The 20,031-nt window shown below is 36.7% G+C and overlaps 1 protein-coding gene across 2 annotated transcripts in view; it reads left to right on the forward strand.

Annotated features, from left to right (window-relative positions):
* The window catches only part of CSMD1 (CUB and Sushi multiple domains 1), a 1,833,881-nt gene that overhangs the window by 872,259 nt on the left and 941,591 nt on the right, over positions 1–20,031 (forward strand). The window lies entirely within an intron of this gene.

Consider the following 20,031-nt stretch of genomic DNA (forward strand, 5'->3'; position numbering starts at 1 on the left):
GAAAAACTCATCTTATGTTTTCAAAAAGAAAAGGGTAGCTAATGTTTATCAAGGTTTTAGTGTAATGTCAGAAAATGTGCTAAGCATTCTACTCTGATAGTATTATTTAATTCTCACAGCAACCCACTGAAATAACAATTATTGACACTCATTTAACAGGTAAAGAAACAAAAATTTAATTTTCAAAAGGTTGCAGAGATAGTTTGTGATGAGTTAAGACTCACGCCCGTGTCTGCCTTTTAATCCATGTTCTTAACCAGGCCAGTTCAGTGCCTTAGCTAGATGTCATCACACGACAGTGTGTTGTTTTCATCAGTATGTTTTTATTTTAGCCTATGCTATTTCACAAATATTTTCCTTTTTTTTCCATTTTTTTCTGTTAAATGTTGTAGTCTCATGAAATCCCCTGATGCTAATTATTTTAGCAATGGCATATTCCTCCCACTGCGATTCTTACTACTGCCAGCTAGTATGTATTGATCACCCAGTATGGGCCAGGCATTACTCTTTCACGTTTAATCTTCACAAGTAGGTATTTTATTAAAGACTCGTTTTACAAGTAAGAAATCTGAGGGTTGGATAGGAAATGTGACTTATTCAAGGTATCCCTGCTGGCAGTTGTCAGAGTTCAGATATACCGTGTTCACATTATTCTTCTGTCCTAGGGAAATTCCTATTATGAGTATTTTCTACTCCAAATGTCCCTTATTCCTCCTGAAATGCTCATTCTCTGTGCATGCTCCTGAGGTCCGTTGTATCTCTCTTCTTTGTTTTCTTACTGCTATTAAGTATTTTCCACCTTTCTACTGTCAAGATTGGTGTCTCAAAATTCAGACCTCTGTCCCATTTCCCTTGTCTTTTCAGAGATTCCCCTCAACTAATTGGTCACATTTAAGGACTTGCCACTTGGATATCTTGAATATCTTCCATATTTCTTATTGTTGAGTTGTATGAGTTCTTTATATATTTTGGAGATAAACCCCCTGTCAGATATATGATTTGCAAATATTTTTTCCCAGTTGGTAGGTTGCGTACCCTTATCTTGTTTCTGTTCTCAGAGGGATGGCTTTAAGTTTTTCACTATTGAGTATGGTGTTGGCTGTGGGTTTGTCATGTATGGCCTTTAATAGGTTGAGGTACTTTCCTTCTATACCCATTTTATTAAGAGTTTTTATCATGAATGGATGTTGGGTCTTGTCAAATGCTTTCTCTGCATCTGTTGAGATGATCACGTGATTCTTGTTCCTCATTTTGTTAATGTGGTATATCACATTGATTGATTTACAGATGCTGAACCATCCCTGAGTCCCTGGAATAAATCTCACTTGATCATGGTGTATATTATCCTTTTACTGTATTGCTGTATTCGGTTTACCAGTATTTTTTTGAGGATTTTTACATCTATGTTCATCAGCGATATTGGCCTGTAATTTTCCTTCTGTGCATTCTCCTTGTCTGGTTTTGGTACCGGGGTAATGTTTGCCTCATAGGATGAGTTAGGAAGCATTCCACCTTCTTCAAAATTTCGTAATAGTTTGAGAAGGATAGATATTAAATCTTCTTTGAATGTTTGGTAGAATTCTCCAGAGAAGCCATCTGGTCCTGGACTCTTGTTTTGGAGAGATTTTTGATTACTATTTCGATGTCTTTACTTGTGATTGGTCTACTCAGATTCTCTATTTCTTCTTGATTCAGTTTAGGGAGATTGTATGAGTCTAAGAATTTGTCCGTTTCTCCTAGGTTATCCAATTTGTGGGCAAGTAGTTTTTCATAGTATTCTCTTACAATCCTTTGTATTTCTGCAGTATCCATTGTAATTTCTCCTTTTTCATTTCTAATTTCATTTATTTGAGCCTTCACTCTTTTTTTCTTGGTGAGTCTGGCTATGCGTTTGTCAATTTTTTTTATCTTCTCAAAGAGTCAGCTCTTAGTTTCATTAATCCTTTCCACTGTTTTTTCAGTCTCTATTTCATTTATTTCTGCTCTAGTTTTTATTATTTCCCTTGTTTTGCTGAGTTTGTGCTTTGCTTGTTCTTCTTTTTCCAGTTCTCTTAGGTGCAGTTTAAGATTACTATTTGAGATTTTCCTTGTTTGTTGAGCTGGGCCTGTATTGCTATGAATTTCCCTCTTATAACTGCTTTTGCTGCATCCAATAAGAGTTGGGGTGTTTTATTTTCATTTTCATTCATCTCCAGGTATTTTTTAATTTCTCCTTTGATTTCTTTGTTGAGCCAGTTGTTGTTCAGTCGCATGTTGCTTAGTCTTCACATATTTCTGACTTTCCCAGTTTTTTTCTTGTAGTTGATTTCTAATTTCATAGCCTTGTGGTCAGAAAAGATGCTTGAGATGATTTCAATCTCCTTAAATTTATTGAGGCTTGCCTTGTTTCCCAAATGAGAATTATTCTTAATAGTGTTACTAACAGTAACACCACTGTATCCTTTTACAATGACTTTTGCTAGTGTGGAAAATTTACATTTAACTCCATGTGTTGACACTTAACCTGAACAGCAGTTAAATGTGTGTACCATTTCTACAGTCATGTGGTGCTCTTTAAATAAAACCAATATAACCACATATTTAGTAAAGTCAATTCATAATAAAATGGGAAGTCAGTCAGCTCTACCTAAAACTAATTCCCTTACATGGGACACCAGTGTCAAACTGACTTGTTTCAAGAATGAGAGTTCAGATTTTCTTTTTCTAGAGGTATAATATTTCAATCTTCTTCATTTATCCTGGAATTTTCACCTTAATACTCTACCTTCCTTAATTTCATTTCATTATTGTATATTGTTCCTCTTGTCTCTTCTAGTCTTTACAAAGATTTGCTGTTTCTGTATGTGCAGGATGGTGTGCAGGGGAGAAATATAAAAGGGAAAGAAGGAGCTAGATAAATTAGATGCTCTCAGCTTAGGACTTAAGTGCCTTCTTAATTTTCTTTATGTTTCCCCTACTTTATTATTAAACCACAAAGTCTATAATATTAGGGGCAAGGATATGTTATAAATTACTTTGAGCTCCAGGATACTGGAGGGCCATAGCGTATCAAATCCATAAAAGAAGGTACTCTCCTTGAATGGCAAATATGAGTAGCAGACCATTGCCTCTGCGTGTATGATAGAGTCATACAAAAAGACAGAATGGAAGTAGGCAAGGATCCATATTTGGAAAACTCTCCTTCATGAGGAACTTACAGTTTGATCCAAGAAGCCCCGTGGGAGAAGTAGCCCTTTGCCCACACTGGCCTACCTACAGGTTGGAGGTAATGGCCCTTTTAATGTCTTCCTTTAGACCCTGAAATGACCCTTTCCAGTCCAACTCTCCAATTCTGGATCTGATTTTTGTAAGCATTAGCCTGATCATACATCAACTGCCTTAATCTATGTATCTAATCACATGGGAAATATGAAGATGTTTGGGGATGTGAGCTCTTGCTGGGGCTGCCAAAGGCTACACTAGATTATACTCTTGGAAGATGAGAGGACAGTTATATTAGGCATATGCCATTTGAAATAAACCAGCTCTGAGAAAACACTAGTCTATTTCAGCCAGAGATTCATGCTCTCTCTTCCCTGAATATCACCTTTTGGCATGCCTTAATTCTTGCAGTGATGGACCACTTAATATTTGAAAGCTATGCTTCAGAAAATAATTCTTAGCAACAATCGCAGAGCTGAGATCCCCAAAGTCATAGCTCTGCACCTTTTCAATTACAAGCTGTCCTAAATAATTTATTTTTATATATTCTACACTTTACAGATTAGCCTGTACTAACATTATGTGCACAACTCATATGAACTACCACAGAAGGACATCTAAAAATCACATTTATATAATCTCAATTTGTAAATATGCTGAAGCCCATCAATGCATGATCCTGTTTGTACCTCAAATCACTTTGAGATTTATGCAGGGAAAGTAGTTTTAATCTTATAATAAAAACATGAAAATAAAGCTTCAAATTGTGTTGACATATGTTGTAGGTTTATGATTCAGACATTATAACAAGACAACTATACTTTTGATTGTATCATCTCACTTCTACTAAAATTTGTTTCATTTAAGCAGCATATGCACATAATTTAAAAACTTAATAGCACTGAGAGGATTACTATGAAAAAAAACATCCCATCGAAACACCCATATTCTTATGCTGCAGACATTCAATAACATTTAACCATTTGGGCGCTTTTTTTGTCATTATTATCTTATATCTGTTTATACTGTTTTTTCTTGCTTTATCAATTTTAAAAATTTTAATTGACATCTTGGTATAGATATTAATGTACTTATATCACTCCCATTTACCATGTCTTGTTTCTCCCAATTTAATTTAGATTTCCCTATATTACCTTAATAAATTTAAATAATATCCTTGACCCTTTATGCCTTATTTCTTTAATTTTTTTCCAGCATTTTTGGTCTCTCTGCCTTATAAGATGTGAATACTCTACTCTTGCCTCTACTCTTTCCAGTGTGTCTTATAATCCATTTCTCCCTCTCTATTCTCTATCAAAATTGTTAACATATTTTATCCTGTAATCATAATTAAGTACTTATTAATTTGTATAAATTCTAAAAAGCAATAAACAACACATATTATTATAAGTGTGTAAATATTGTTCATCATAGAGCCAAGTATTGTGCCTATAATGAGACTTCCTCCTCTATGATTCCAATGTCCAGTCCTTACACTACTCAAAGAGAGTTCAGATGAGTTCTTTCTTAGCTTCAAGTATTCATAATAATGCCTTAATTACCTGTGTTTCACATTTGGACCAAGGCCTTCTTGTTCTGCTTGTTTAGTTAATGTAATATTAGCAGGCTAAAATGCAAATATCGTTTGCTCATATTAAACTCCAAACGATGTCTCTGACTGGCAGTGGGTTCTGATATTAATGATGATTTAGGGACTTCCACATCCGGCTTTCAATCAAAGCTGTCAGCCTTGTCTCCATCCAGCTGGTAGAGGGAAGAAAGAGCCCGGGTTGTTATGGGCAACTCCCCACACATGCACTGGACTGCATTGGTTAGACTCAGCTCTGTGGTCCCACTTAACTGCAATGAAAGCTAGGAACTGGGGTCAGCTTTAAGCTCAGGAAGAAACAGAAGCAGTTTTAGTAAATGGCTGGCCTGTCTATGCCATGGCTACCTTGTAGTTGTCCTAAAATTTTGAATTATCTTTATTTTTCCCAGTGTTGGTTAATGAAACTTAGGTTTCATCACAATAATCCAGATATCTTCTACTTTATACCTATCTGGGTGTTTTCTAGGAATGACCTCTATTCTTCTTCCTGAAGGTCACTGACTTATTTCTCTAACCTAGACTTGATTGCTTCATATTTGGCCTAAAACTGTCTTCTGTTGTTCCTGCAGTCTCTAGTTGTCACTGCGATCAGCACATTGCACCTTTCTCACTTGTCAGCATCCCTACTGCCCTCATTTCCCAAGACCCACTCCCAGAGGGTTCTGCAGTGGGGTCTAGGACTCTTACTCAGCAGTGCTTTGGAGACTCTCTTCCGTATTCCACTCGTTCTGCTCACTGTTTTCTACATCCTGTGTCTTCCTTTCTCTTCGTTTCACCTCAAATAGCTTCCTAAGAAATGTTCGTTTTGAGGAAAACCCTTTAAGCCTCAGCATGCCTGCAGATGTCCGTGTCTGTGTCCACCAATAGATGTGCCAGCTGGGTATAAAAGCGTACATGGAAGACATTTCTCTTCAGAATTGTTAAAGCATTGTCTCAGTATTTTAAGTATATTATTGACTTCTGCTGAATGTATTATATATACATATACAGTCTATATGTAGTTTCTTTATATACATATACGTGAATATATGAATATATATATAGAGAGAGAGAGAGAGAGAGAGACTATATAGGCAAGTGGACTTTGAAGTATGTGACTGAAGAAATTGTCCTAAGTTAGAAAAGTAATAAGTTTTCCAGACACATGTCAAAACAAAAATGAAAAAGAGAAGTTTTAAAGAAAGCAACCACAAGTGAAACATCGTTTGAGGGAAGATACTATATTCGTAATCCTCTGTGGAGAAGGATGATGCATGTCATGAGAAATCGCAACAGATGTACTTGTTCGAGATGAGCTAGGCTATAGCCCAGAGCATCCTCTGTCTGCATGACGGAGCTGGTAGGGGGCATTGACAGTCATCACCCAGGCAGGTGCTTAGGGGCCATTCTGCTGCCACATGCCTAACCAACAAAAGCCAGTTCCTCAATATATTTATAAGAATGCTCTCCACTAGAAATATAATGCACTCTATAAGTGTGAGCCAACTATGTAATTAAAATTTCCTAATAACCACATTGATAAAGTGAATGAAACAGGTAAAATTAATTTTAATAATGTATTTTATTAACTCCACATAGCCCTAAGATGACCATTTCAATACATAATCAGTCTAAAATATTAATGAAGTAGTTTGCATTTTTATTCCATACTAGTCTTCAAAACCTGGTGTATATTTTACAATTACAGCATTTGCAATGTGAAATAGCCACATTTCCAGTTCTCATTAGCCACATATGCTAGTGGGTACTATTTCACACAGCTTAGATTTAGCAAGGAAGAGAATTTTAGTATTCTTTTGTTCCTACCATACCAGTTAATGCATGCAGAGTTCTGGTACGATGAGTAGGTTTTATTTTCGCTTATGATGTAGGGTTCAATATACAAATGTAGTTTTGTAATAAGTACTGATAAGAAAATGAGTTTGAAATATACAAATCTATGTCATAGTCTGATTGGAATTCTCCCCTTTAACTTCTCAGCAGTTGCCAAAACAGATTTGAGTTGGATAGTATCAGAAAGGAGAATCTATTTTTAAAATTAGTTTAGGCAAAAGATAAGAGTAAGCTAGCTCTTCATTAAGCCAAAAAGTGTCTCAAAAGGAATCTCATTTCAGATGCTATCTTATTTTTGGACGAAATGACATCAGGGTCTAATGAATGAAGATGATGGAAAACTTTGAAGAAGATGCACATTAACTAGCGGAGTAAGCAAAGAACTGGAAACGGCTTTGTGCATGTGAGACTCAAGAAATAAGAAAAAATAAAGATGAGTAATTCTAGGCAGGACAAGAATGTGACTTAAGTCTGAGATCTAACAGTTACTTAAGTCTGAGATCTAACAGTTATGGTCTGTCTTACTATAAACACATTGGGTGCCTTTGTCAGACTTCTTCTCCATCTGTAAACTATTACCTATACTATGGAAAAATGTTTACACCGCCAGAAAGCAGCAGACGTAAGAACTGGACCCAACAGCCTGGCTCCAGAGGCCACATACCCAATTTCTACACAGTGTTATCAATAGAAAAAGCAAATATTTGAAAAGATGTTATTCTTGGTGTTAGTATGAGGATTAAATGAAATAATATATACTAAGCATCTTGCAAAGTCTTGAACATATAAAGAAGGTGAATGAAGTGCAGGGGATGTAGCATCATGTTTATAGGCTCTGCCGTGTTACCTGTGAGAAAATCCTGGTGTCAAGTCTTGTTCCCCAGTTGCGTGCTCTGGGTCTTTGATCAAACATTTTTTACTCTCTGGTTTCAATTTTCTTATCTGTGTAATAGTACCTATATCGTAGGTCTGTTGTAGGGATTAGATGACACAATCCAAACAAAATGCTTGACAAAGAACCTGACATGGTGAAATTCTATGAATATTAACTATGATAATTGCTGTTTCTAATCTCTTCTCTCCCAGTCTTGACAGCAACTTCGGGTTTCAGAACTAAGTGAATGGAGCGAAATGGCAAACAATTTGAAAGTAAATTTGTGTAAAGTACAGGATCTCAGTTCTAGCAGCTCTTAAACAGAGGGTTTTAATGCATTATTGATATTCTTTGGGAAAAAAATACTACAAGGTTGATTTATGGAGAGAAATTGAATGAACAGAGACTCAGGCAAAGGGCAGATTAAGTGGCTACTGAAGGGTTAGTTCATAGAGGAAGAGGTCATTATGTTTTACATGTCACTACTTGGACTGCAATAGTGAGACAAAAATTACATATAAATATGTATGCATGTACATATACTCATATAAGTAGCATGACAGTGTAGAAAATATAGATTTAGCAATAGTCCAGTTATAGATTATTTTTAGATTTCTTTTTCTTTAGTTGAAAGTATTTTACTAGAAGCAAATGTAGTAGTGTCAGTCATCAAATGATAGAAATTTCAACTTGGTCACTAAAACTGTAGATTTTTAAGAAAAAGATATGATAATAATAGTTAAACCTGTAGCAATTTCCAAGTGTCAGACACTCTTGTATGCTTTATGTATATTTCTGTATTTAATTTTCACCATAGCCTACAAGTTATGTATCATTGGTCCTGTCTTTGCCTAGTTTAGTTTAGATTTGTTTTGCTGAGGAATACTGGCCCTGAGCTCACATCCCCTGCCAATCTTCTTTTTCTAAGTAAGCCACCACCACAGCATGGCCACTGACGGATGAGTGTTGTAGGTCCATGCCTGGGAACCAAACCTGGGCAGCTGAAGTGGAGAACACCAAACTTAGCCACTAGACCACCGGGGCTGTACCCATTGGTCCTATTTTTTAGACAGAGAGACTCAGGCACAAAGGCTTGAAGTGACATTTCGGAGGTGGATGTGGGAGAGGTTGAATATGAACATGGGCATTTCATTCCATAGCTCTCTGTAATACCCTGCCCATTCGCTTCTAACTGATGAGAAAAATAAATATCTTCAAAAGACACTAAGTTTGAATCGAGAAAGCAATATTTGAACTTGAATTAAACAAACATTTTCTTCCTGAGAAATCTGTGCTTGAGCGCTGAAGAATCTGGAAATGGATAGACAGCATGGCTTGTCTGGAGGTGTCCTGCTTTCGTGAAAGAAGCATGTGCCTTGGTTTCCTCCTAGAGAGATGAAAGTTGCTGGGTTGAGAGTCCTCCCCTTCTCCACCTGCTGCTATGTGCCATACAGGTGAAGATGCTGGCAGACCTGCAGGCCTTTCAGAGACTATGTGCCTAGAGAGGAGAAAAATAAAGGCAGTAAGGTGCCAGGAGGGAAAAGTGACACCTGGTCTCAGAATTTTCTATGGATGCAGGTGGTTTCAACCAAACACTGACTAAAACTGCTTCCTGTGGTCTTTGATAGAAGTGACTACCAGCAGCCTCATGGATTTTGAATGAAAAACTTCATGCATAAACTTAGCTCAAGAGAGCCTTAAGCCCAAAGAGGGCTGTTCGGCTGTAAAGTCTTTCTCATATTTTATTTTAAAGGCTAAATATTATTTGCTGGAGCGATTTCTTTACAGAGTATGTCAACCTTGGAGAAGACAAAGCAAAGTGTGGTCTATTTTCCCAGTCAAATTGTCTTTCTCCTCTGGATAAAGGCTTTCTATGGATTAAATTAATCCACACCCTTTCGCTTTCTCTCCTCGTATCTCTATACCCTTGGTAAACCCTCCACCTCATTTTTCCTCTCAGGAATTCTCACCCTGGGGCTGAAAGCTGGCTAGAGGGAAGGATGTTGCCGGTGACGGGGCTCAGTGCACCTGCAGGGGAAGGTTCTGAGCCCGGGCTAAATCATCTCAGGAGGCAGTTGAGACAATCTGCAAAATATCTGAGAGGTGATTGGCCGATCATTATTTCCTCTTTATTTTCTATTTTCAGCCAATGGAATCTTTTTAGGTAACTATGAATTAGGAAGGATGGCAACGAGGAAGGAGAGATGCCGTAAGCATTCTATTTAGACTAAATCTCTGTGGCAGATGTTGAATTACGAACTTTACACACATGATTCTATATTATCCCGTCCAAAAAAATGTCAAGGTTAATATTAACACTTAGAGTTTGTAGATGAGGGCTATAATTCTCTGAGACGTGAGGAATCATACGCAAGACTAGAAAGACAGCAGACACTTAAGCCAGTTCTCACTGCATGATGTCCACATTTCCCTCGCACTGTCTCCTTCATGGGGCGGTAGAAGGGAGGTTGTTTGCTTTTGCTTTGTTGAGAAGCATGATCTGTAAACCATTCCAAAATAAGAGCAAATGAATCATTATTGGAAACTAAGGCTGCTTACTCAATAAAGCTCTAACCTTCTTTCTTCTGTCTAAACACATGCCTTTAAGATAAATATTCACGTAAATGTGTCAAAACACAGTCACTATTATGTGATGGTTTTAAAGAATATAAAATGTGGCAGCTGTTTTGTTTCTTTTTAAGAGTTGACTGATTTTATCCACTTTAGGAGGGTTATATTTTCTTGGAAGAATGAATGATAGCAAGCAAGGATGCCACAAAATAAAAAGAAACGGTAGCAGTCTCAGTCATACTTTTAATGAAACATGCTAAATAATGTATGCCCATGTTTCATTTAGAGCTGTCTAAAGCTACAAATTTCATTAATTAATAAGTCTTACGTAGTGTGACTGGAAATGACAATATGTCACTTGTCAATTTTTTCCAAAATGTCACTCAAGGATTTTTAATTGCAGACATTCTGCTGCCGGTGATGAAGAGGAAGAGAAAGACTAGGGAAAGATGTCACTGGAGGGGAAGAGAAGCGAGAGAAGTCTTGCTTTTTATGAGTGCCTATAAGTTCTGTGGTATTTAAAACACAGATGTGTTGTTATCATTTCTGTTATGGCAGTTACACTGTAAAATGAATCTTAAATGATCTGTCATGTCAGGACGATGCAGTGCAAGGTAAGATAGAATGGGACAATCTTCATATAAGAAACCTGGCTTCAAATTAATTTTGAATGTCTGTAGACAATTTAGTTTTAAGTAATTTTCTTGCATACTGTGCAATGAACAACTCTACTGTAAATATTACCCAAATTAAAAAAAAAGAACTGTGAAAATATGTATCAACGTTAGATTATAGTAAATCTGGTCTATGTGTTTTGCATCTTGACTATGCTACAGGCTTTCCACTTAGCACATTATTTATATTATCTCACTAATTACCATCTTATAACAAGTGTAAATCATAATCATAAGTGCCAGTATGCCAGCTGTTTTCAATTTTGTGGATTAATTTACAATATTTTTCCATGATTTTTTTCCATGCTGGTACCATATTATGCTACAGAGCTGTAAAGATGGATATGTCTAGGGCCAAAATAAATACATGCCATTCACTGCGATGGGCAGTAATGGGAGTGTTTAATAGCAAAGACTTTGTCACTCAAGATTCTGCTTTATCATTTTCTAGCTGTGACATCTTGGATAAGCTATTTTCTTGCAAAGCCTACAGTTCTGAACCTGTTAAATTTGACTAATGCTACTTTTAATCTCACAGGGCTGGTTAAGATTAAATGAGATGCTCAAAGTGCTCAATACCAATAATTGCTATTATTACTGTGATCGTTATCATTGAAGAGCTGGGGTGGAGCAGGAATAGGGACCAGAGGAGCCAACTCAGCCTCTAAAGAGCTTCTCAGAGGCTCAAGTCATAGAATATGCTACATTTATATTTTCCTTTATATGATTAGCATTACATCATAAACATTTCCATTTTAACTGACATTTATTCTCAATATCCTCCTATTATACAAATTAATAGTTCTCTCTCTCCTTGTAATTGAACATAATGAGTGTTTCCAATGTTTACTTCTCCACATAATGCTATAATTAGTGTCTTTGTATATATAGCATTGCTTTGTTGCTTCTGTTTAATTATCTCCTAAGGATAGAATTCTAGGAAAGTTATTTATTCTTTGCAAACTTGCTGATCAAATTTCCATGCTGCAAGGACATTCACCATGATTACTCTCAGTTTTGATGTTAGTATTTCCTTTTAATTTGCTGAGAATTTAGTAGCATTAAAATTATGCCCCAAAGTTGCTTTAATTGTCTTTTGATCTCCAAAAGAACATGTCTGCTATTTGTGTTGGTTCAGTTATTTTTTCAAGAAACATTTATTGAGGATCTACAGGTGTGAGATACACTTATCATCAGGTCAATAAACCCTTTCTGACACAGGCCAGATTGTAAACATTTGATGATTTTTAAGCGATAGAGTCTCTGTTTGAGCTACTGTAGACAGTCATTATAGAGCAAAAGTCCCCATAGATACTACATACCAAAAAGGCACCACTGTGTTCCAGTAGAGCTCTATTTACAAAAACAGGCACAGGGCAGTATGTGGCCCATAAACTGTAGATTGCTTACATTAGTTCTAGATTCTAGGGCTACAAAGTGAACAAAAGAAGAAAAATCCCAACTCCCATGGAAATATTATTTTGAGGGGTGGACATAAGACAACAAACAAACAAATGAGTAAAAGCAAATAAATAAAATATGCCCCTTACCCAATTATAATAAGTGTTCAGAGATGCTCTCACTAATAAAGTGGCATGTGATTAAGAGCTGTGGTGAGAAGCTGCTTGGTGTGCCCAGGACTGTCCTGGTTTTAGCACCTAAATTTCTATGTCCTGGGAAACTGCTGTCTTTGTCAAAGCCAGTGTTATTTGGACCCCTAAGGGAGGTGAGAGAGTAAGCCTATGAGAATATCAAGAGAGTGGGCCCAGATCAAGGATATGGCCAGGGCTTTGTTCCTGAGACTAGAGCACACAGTGAGTGTGAGTGAATGAAGGGTGTAGCGGGCAGTATGGCAGGAGCAGATTGGATAATGGTTTGGGCTGTAGGAGAGGAGGTCAGAGAAGATGGTCATTGAAAGATCCTGGAGATCCCTGTAGACCATGATATGGACTTTAGCTTCTATTCTGAGCAATATGGGGAGATATCGGAGGGTTTTGAAAAGAGAAGCGGCATCATCTCATTTAGAATTTAAGAGGATTACTCTGGCTGCTCTATTGAGAAAATGATAGATGGTGGGAAGAGCAAAATGGGAAAACTTGTTAGGAAATCATTGCAATATTCGAGGTGAGAGATGATGTTATTTTGAGAGATGATAGCAGCAGTGGTGGTTGTGAGATGCAGTTGGATAGAGAATGCACTTTAAATAAAAGGCCAATAGGATTTTACGACACAGTGTTTGCGGGATCTGAGAGAAATAGAAGAATCATGGATGACACCATGACTTTTTGTCTAAGCCGCTGGAACAATGGAGTTGCCACTTAGTGACATGGAGAAGACTGAGAATTTCAGATTTGGAAACAGAAAGACCAAGAGTATGAGTTTTGGGGTTAGTAAGTTTAGAATACTATTTAGACATTCATATGAACATATCATGTAGGCAGTTGGATACATAAAACTGAAATTCAGGAGAGAGATCTGGAATTGAACTGCAAATCTGAGAACTGTCAGTATACAGATGGTATTTAAATCCACACAACTGAAGCTGGATGAGATCAAGGGAGTAAGCGTAGTAGGAAGAAATGAGATTCAAAGACTGAATCAGGCACTGCACTAAAGATTGGGAGATGAAATGAAACTAATGAGAAGACTGCAAAGAAATGGCCAATAAGATTACAGAAAGCCATGAGAGTAGTATATGAAAATGCTACTGAATAAAATAACATGTACACATTGTACCAGAGTCATTTTTACATTTTGGTACAGTCCTATACATATGTAAGATGTAATCTTTGGTGGTAAATGGGAGAAGGGGACACAGGATCACTCTATATTATTTCTGCAACTTCTTGTGAATTTGGAATTATTTCAAAATTTAAAAAAAGTTTTAAAAGTCTAGTGAAAAAGATTTTTTAAGGAAGAGGAAATGGATAACCATCAAATATAGTATGAGAACTGAGAACTGATGTTGGTTTTATTGGTGTTGCTGAATTGAGAATAGCAGTTGCAGTGGAGCAGTAAGGACAAAATCCTGACTCAAGTGGGTTCAAGTGACGACGGGAAAAAACTAAAGATTGCAATTATAGACATTTTTTGTGGTGTGTTACTGGGAAAGGGATTCTTAAAGACAAAGCTAGAGGTGGATGTGGAGTCTGGAGGTAGATGTGGAATCAGGGGTAGATTTTTTTTAAAAAAAATTTGAATGAGGAAAATTGTAACATGTTTATGCTGAGGGAAATTCTCCAATAAAAAAGGAAAATGATCGTTTTGAGGAAACAGTGAGTGGTAAAGCTTTGGCTTAGAAACTCGATCAGGGATGAAAGCAGGAACACAAACATAGGTGTGAACCTAGATGGGAACATTTACAGTTCATACGGGAAGGACATTTTATGAGCAGAAGTACAGAGAGGTGATCAAATATGGTGTTGATAGATTATAAAATTTGTCTTCTGATTGCTTCTGTTTTCTTACTGAAATGGGGAAGAAAATTACCATGTAGGAGTAAGGGTGCAGTAGGTTGAGGAGGAAGAAGGTACAAAATGGTCATCCCCCCAAAAAAGGACCGAACAGATGAGGGAAATGAAGTAGGAATGCCACCATTAAAGGCCGATTGGGATGTGGCCATCAATTCAAAATTTGAAACATTGGCATATTTTTGTTTTTGTTTTCTCCAGTCATATTTACCTGCATAGGAATAAATGTGGATTTGGTCCAGATTGAATCTAAGGTATTGACAAGGGAGTTATCACAAATGCCGGAGAGTGATTTAAATGATGGCCATGAAATCTGAGGATGGCAAGGTGAGAAGTGAGGACATGAGTGGGCCGAGGGAAAGAAAATGAAAAAGCGGCAAGATTGGTGAACTGTAGGTCCTATGGGGTCAAAGAACTGTTGGAGTTAAGGTATTTGAGAAAGTGACCTGGAAATATAGAAAGTCGAGGGCTGAGAATGGGACACCTCAAATTGCAGCTATGGAAAATGATCACTTATTGGTACTGAGAAGATAAAGGGTAATAATGGGAATGAATGGCTGAGTTAGGAATTGGGTCGTTGGAAGAGAGGGAGTGAATAGACTGAGAGACCAATATCCAAAGGATTATCTAGGCCAATATTGAAATCTTCAAGAATGAAGATACATGTAGAGCTGGAGAAACTGACAGAGAGCCAGAAGTAAGAATATTCAAGGAATAATGGGGATGCCCCAGGGATCTCATAGATGACTACAAGGAATAAGGTGTTAGATTCTGAGGACAGGAGACTCGAAGCGAGGATGCTTTAGGGAGGGAAGAACAAAAGTAGGCTAGAAGTAGCAATGAGATGTGAGTAGGTGGACTTGCAGTCCTAATCTCCTAAATATTAGGAAAATATCTTATATTAAGAAAATGTCTCCTAAATATTAAGAAATTGAACATTATAAGTGTGTGTGTTTGTATTATTTCTTTGCTGAATATTTTTCCGTTCAATTTTTAAAATTTAGAAGTGACTATACATCCAATTGTATACCCTGCATTTATAAATTTAACATTCTGACTCAGGAATTTACTGAAGGGCTGTTATGAATGCTTGGTAAACACATTGGATGGTCGTATGATTGGGATGCATCATACTTTATTTAATGATTTATCTGTTGTTAAACATTGAGTCGCTTTCAATTTTTCCTTATGATAAATATGGCAAAGTATGTCTTTAAATGGTGTTTTATTCTGTATTTTGAATTATGCCCTTAAGATACATTCCTAGAAACATTTATACCCAGGCAAGGCATATAATAATTTTGGAATCTAGAATAAAACTTTTTAAAAGTTTTGAAATTCCTTAGGGGAAATAGTGCACTCCAATTTCTGTTTACATTTAGAATTATTTCCTTTGCTTCCAGAAATCTGTAGATTCAAACACATTTTTATTAAAGAATCTTATCGTCTTCTAGGATTAAACTGATGGCATTCGAATTTCTTTTAGCTGTAGAATCTTTTTTTTAAATGCAAGATCTTGCGAAAACTCAGTATAGGAAACTGACTTAAAGAAATAATTGCTCCAATAGAAATTTGCTGGGGAGTCAGAGCCCACCCACTTAACTCTATTTTACTGCTTGCAACCTCTAACTCCTTCACTTGGAAGTCCTGGGAGAAAGCACAGTTTTTAAAATACTGAAGGAACTGACTCAATAGTGATATTAGTCATTTCTTTAAAAAATATTTTTTGTGTGCTCATTTTTACAGTCCAATTTAGAACCAAACTTCATTTTCTTTCTGCATTATGTGTAAAAGTAAAAAGAGAGTGAGGGAGAGGATGGAATTCTAAATAACATTTACGTAATTAGATCCCCCAATTTTTCAGCTTCCAAATAAACTTCTCTGGATATAGCAAAATTAATATTAATGTGAAATTTTTGATACATTTTGATTGCTTATGGACATCCTTGGATTAAAAGGATTATATTAATATAACTTATATGATTTAAACATTGGCCAGAATTATTTAGTTTATTTTAATGGTTACTTATTTAGTATATTTTACTTTTTGTATAGATTTCTAAGTTTACATCAGACAGTTAACTATGGAATTTGAAATGATGCTTCCAGTTGCCAGGAAGCTTGCTCATAATCTCCTTCTGTTAACATTTTGCTTTGATGGTTTTGCTTTCTATGCTGGCCTCGACATTCTCTCTTCTTGAAATTACCCTGCTATTCTGCTGAGTTTAAAAAGAAAATTCCTGGACTTGTGGCTTGGCTACTTGCTGAAAACAAGCAAAGCAAAACAAACCTGCCAACGCAGTCCCTCAGGGATTCCAACAATGATAAAACTTTCTTCTTGGCAATTAATTTTTGTCTGAGATATTGCTCTGCTTAGAGGCTTCCTGCGGTTTTTATAGAATATTCTTCTTTTAAACCTCATATTTGAAAAAGCCACATATTTCTATAATGGAATTAACTTATTTCCTACTTCTGCTCTTAGAAATGGGGTAATTTGATGCCATGCATACCCTAGAGACATATTTTGCTATGGTCCCATCACTCATACTAAGGATAGCTGAATGGAGGCTCATTGTAATTGATGCAACCACAGGAAATGCTGGAGTGACTCACTCAGTGAGAAAAAAGAAAGAAAGTTTACTGAGTTTCAGGCTGCTTTTCAGGAGCATGGGACATCAGTGCAAAGACAAGCTCATAAAGCTTACGCTCCAGTGCTTTGCACCTAGCGAAGTGCTACCAAGTAAAACAAGACAGGAGGAGAAGACAGGGTCTGATCCAAAGCAGATGCTAGCTTATATATGGTGGTCAGAGAAGGTGGACCCAGGAAGGGGCCTTGTGGAGAAAACTGAAGGCAGTAGGGGAGACATATCTCTGGCAGGACGATGAGTGCAAATGCCCTGGTGCAGGAACGTACCTGGCTCTGGTCCCAAAGAGCAATGTAGCCAGAAGGGAATAAGGAAAATTTAGGGTGGGAAGAGAGGAGAAGGTGTGGGGTTGGGGAGGGCATGAGGAATGGGAGGGAGTGGATCAGATCATATAGCTTCTCAGGTGGTTGTAAGCTTCGATTTTACTCTGAGTGATGATACTGGAAGTTTAACAGCTTTGAACAGAAAATTTTAAAATTCAGGTTAAATTTTAAAAGGATCAATCTGGCTGCTTTGAGTGGGACAGATTATAGAGAAAGAATGGAAGCAGGAAGATCGGTTAGTTTAAATACTACTGTGTGTGTGTGCCCTTGTGTGTGTTTGTGCATGTGTATATGTGTGTAAACAGTATTAAGAGATGATTCCAAATGTCTGTGGCCATAATTTTTCTAAATCTGACTAGTAATTTCTAGTTTTTAAACTCCTGTATGTAGTTTTCCATAAAGCCTATATTTTTAGTATTTTATTTATGAATAAGAAGAAATAAAATGTTAAAGTCTTAAATTACTATGTTTCTGCATTGTTACTAGTTTTTAGATAATGGACGAAGCCTGTCTCATGAAAACACATCTCAGAAATTATAAATATATTACTTTGAAAATACAATCTATCATATAAAAACTTCAGTTACATCTGTCAAACACATTTTCCATCAAAACATTAATCCTAGGGTTGGAGATGTGTTAAATAAATCTTTTATATCTATACTGACTTATAGGTTTTTCTAAAGAGATAAAATATTTTAGTTTTGAAAATTGAATGACTGTTTCCTAATTAAGTTCATTTACCTAGCCTTATCCTTTATCAAAAAACTGTATAATGTGCACCAAAAATGAGACCATTTAAAAATACTATTACAGTAACACTTTTTCTTTTAAATTACTTTACATAAAGAGATCGTTTAAGGAAAATACTATGTATGTTCTCCCTATGTTTTAGTAAATTTAAATAAGTCAAATATCTAATAATAAATTATTAATCTTGACTCAAAGAAAGAATACTACTAGCATTTTAATATGGTTTTAATTCCTTCTGTTTAAAAGGCTCTATATGATGCCACTGAAAAGGATGGGGAAAAGCACTTATTAAATTCATCTAAGTAAGTGGTTCTCAAGCAGGAACGATGTTGACATCTAAAAAACATTAGTCAATGTCTGGAGATGTTTTTGGCTGTCACCATTGGGGAACATTTTTGCAATTAGTGGGCAGAGGCTAGGATGCTGCTAAACTGTCTACATGGGACAGGACAGCCTCCCAGAACGAAGAATTGTGTGGCCCCAAATGCCAATGGTGCTGAGGTTGGGAAGGCATGGTCTCAGTGTCATCTGTTAGTCATAATTTTAAAAAAGGAAATTGCATTCTCCATGTTGATCTTTATAATAGGAGCTACCTATAATAATGCGATATAGGGATCTCCAAGAAAAAGCAGAATCTTTATTCATGTACATTTCCCGAGTAGATGACTGAAAGTGAGGTATGAGTGAATAGTTTGTAATTATGACTCTCTCAGATTTTCACATTTTTCCCTTGGAACTGGTGATGCATTTAAAAAGCAGCATAGGGATATATGATACTGTGTATTTATATTTTCTTGGAGCTTTTAGATTGAGAAATTTTTATCTCTGAACTGTCTCTACTGCTATACTAGTCTTACTATTAAAAACAACAACAAAAACAAAATCAACCAATACATATTGGGCTACAATAGCAGCTATGTATCATGCTGTGAAGATAAAGTGAGGTAATTCACTTTCTTGGCCAAACGCTGAGGCTGTAGAAAAGCTGTAGCTTCTCCCTTAGGCTCCATCAAGACACTAGCAGTTGCTTTAGTAAAGTTCAGTTTTCTTCAATATATTTTTACTGAGCACTTTTTGAATAATATATTGTGAGATACGAAATAAATAAAATGCAGTATGTGATTTTGAGATTTTGAGAAATATAAAGAGATTTATTAGAAGGAATGGGCTAATGCAATTATAGAGGCTAGGTCTCAAGATTTGTAGCGCAGGCTGGAGACCCGGGACAGCCTATGGTGTGAGCTCTAGTCCAAATCCAAGAATGAAGGCAGGAGAAGACTGATGTTCCAGCTCAAAGGCGTGCAGAGACAGCAAATTCTCCTTTACTCAGCGTTTTTGTTCTATTCAGGCCTTCAACGGATTGGATGAGACCCACCTTCACTGGGTAGGGTAACCTGCTTTACTCCATCTATAGATTCACATGCTAATCTTACCTAAAAACACTCTTACCTACACACTCAAAATAGTGACTGACCACGTATCTGGGCACTCTGTTTCCCAGTCAAGTTGACACATAAAGTTAACGATCACACCTATACTTTCCTAGTTTAGGTACCCCAAGATTAGACTCTGTGATCCAGACTTCACAGTGCAATCCATTTATCGGGGAGGTAATTCAGGAAGTATGAGATAGTGAGAAAGTAAGGCAGGAAAGTGAAGAATGCCAAAAAAGTGCATATGAGTAGTGTTAGTCCTGTGGGAAATTGGTACTAAATCTCCCTGGGGCTTATCTGATACTCCAAAATTTTCCCACCAAGAGGAGAGAAGCTGGGATATTTGTTAACCATATCCCATCCCTCCTTAGTTATGGGTGGCTCCTGAGTGCATTAACTCCCAAGCACTTCTGGCATACCCTATTGCTGGCAGAACATACTTCTGATGCTAGATAAAGGTTTCAGGGGGAAACAGAGGCATTTGCATATACTACAACCGACGTGACATCAGGAGTGAGATGAAGAGATATGAGTGAGGCAGCAACTCTGTCTGCACCCATGGATATGTATCCCCAATTAGCATACCCATGCCTATAGTATACATTCATTTAATCACTGCCAATTGCATACTATTTACTGGGACTT

Source organism: Equus caballus, chromosome 27 (assembly GCF_041296265.1).
Source record: "Equus caballus isolate H_3958 breed thoroughbred chromosome 27, TB-T2T, whole genome shotgun sequence".
In the NCBI taxonomy this organism is placed as follows: Eukaryota; Metazoa; Chordata; class Mammalia; order Perissodactyla; family Equidae; genus Equus; species Equus caballus.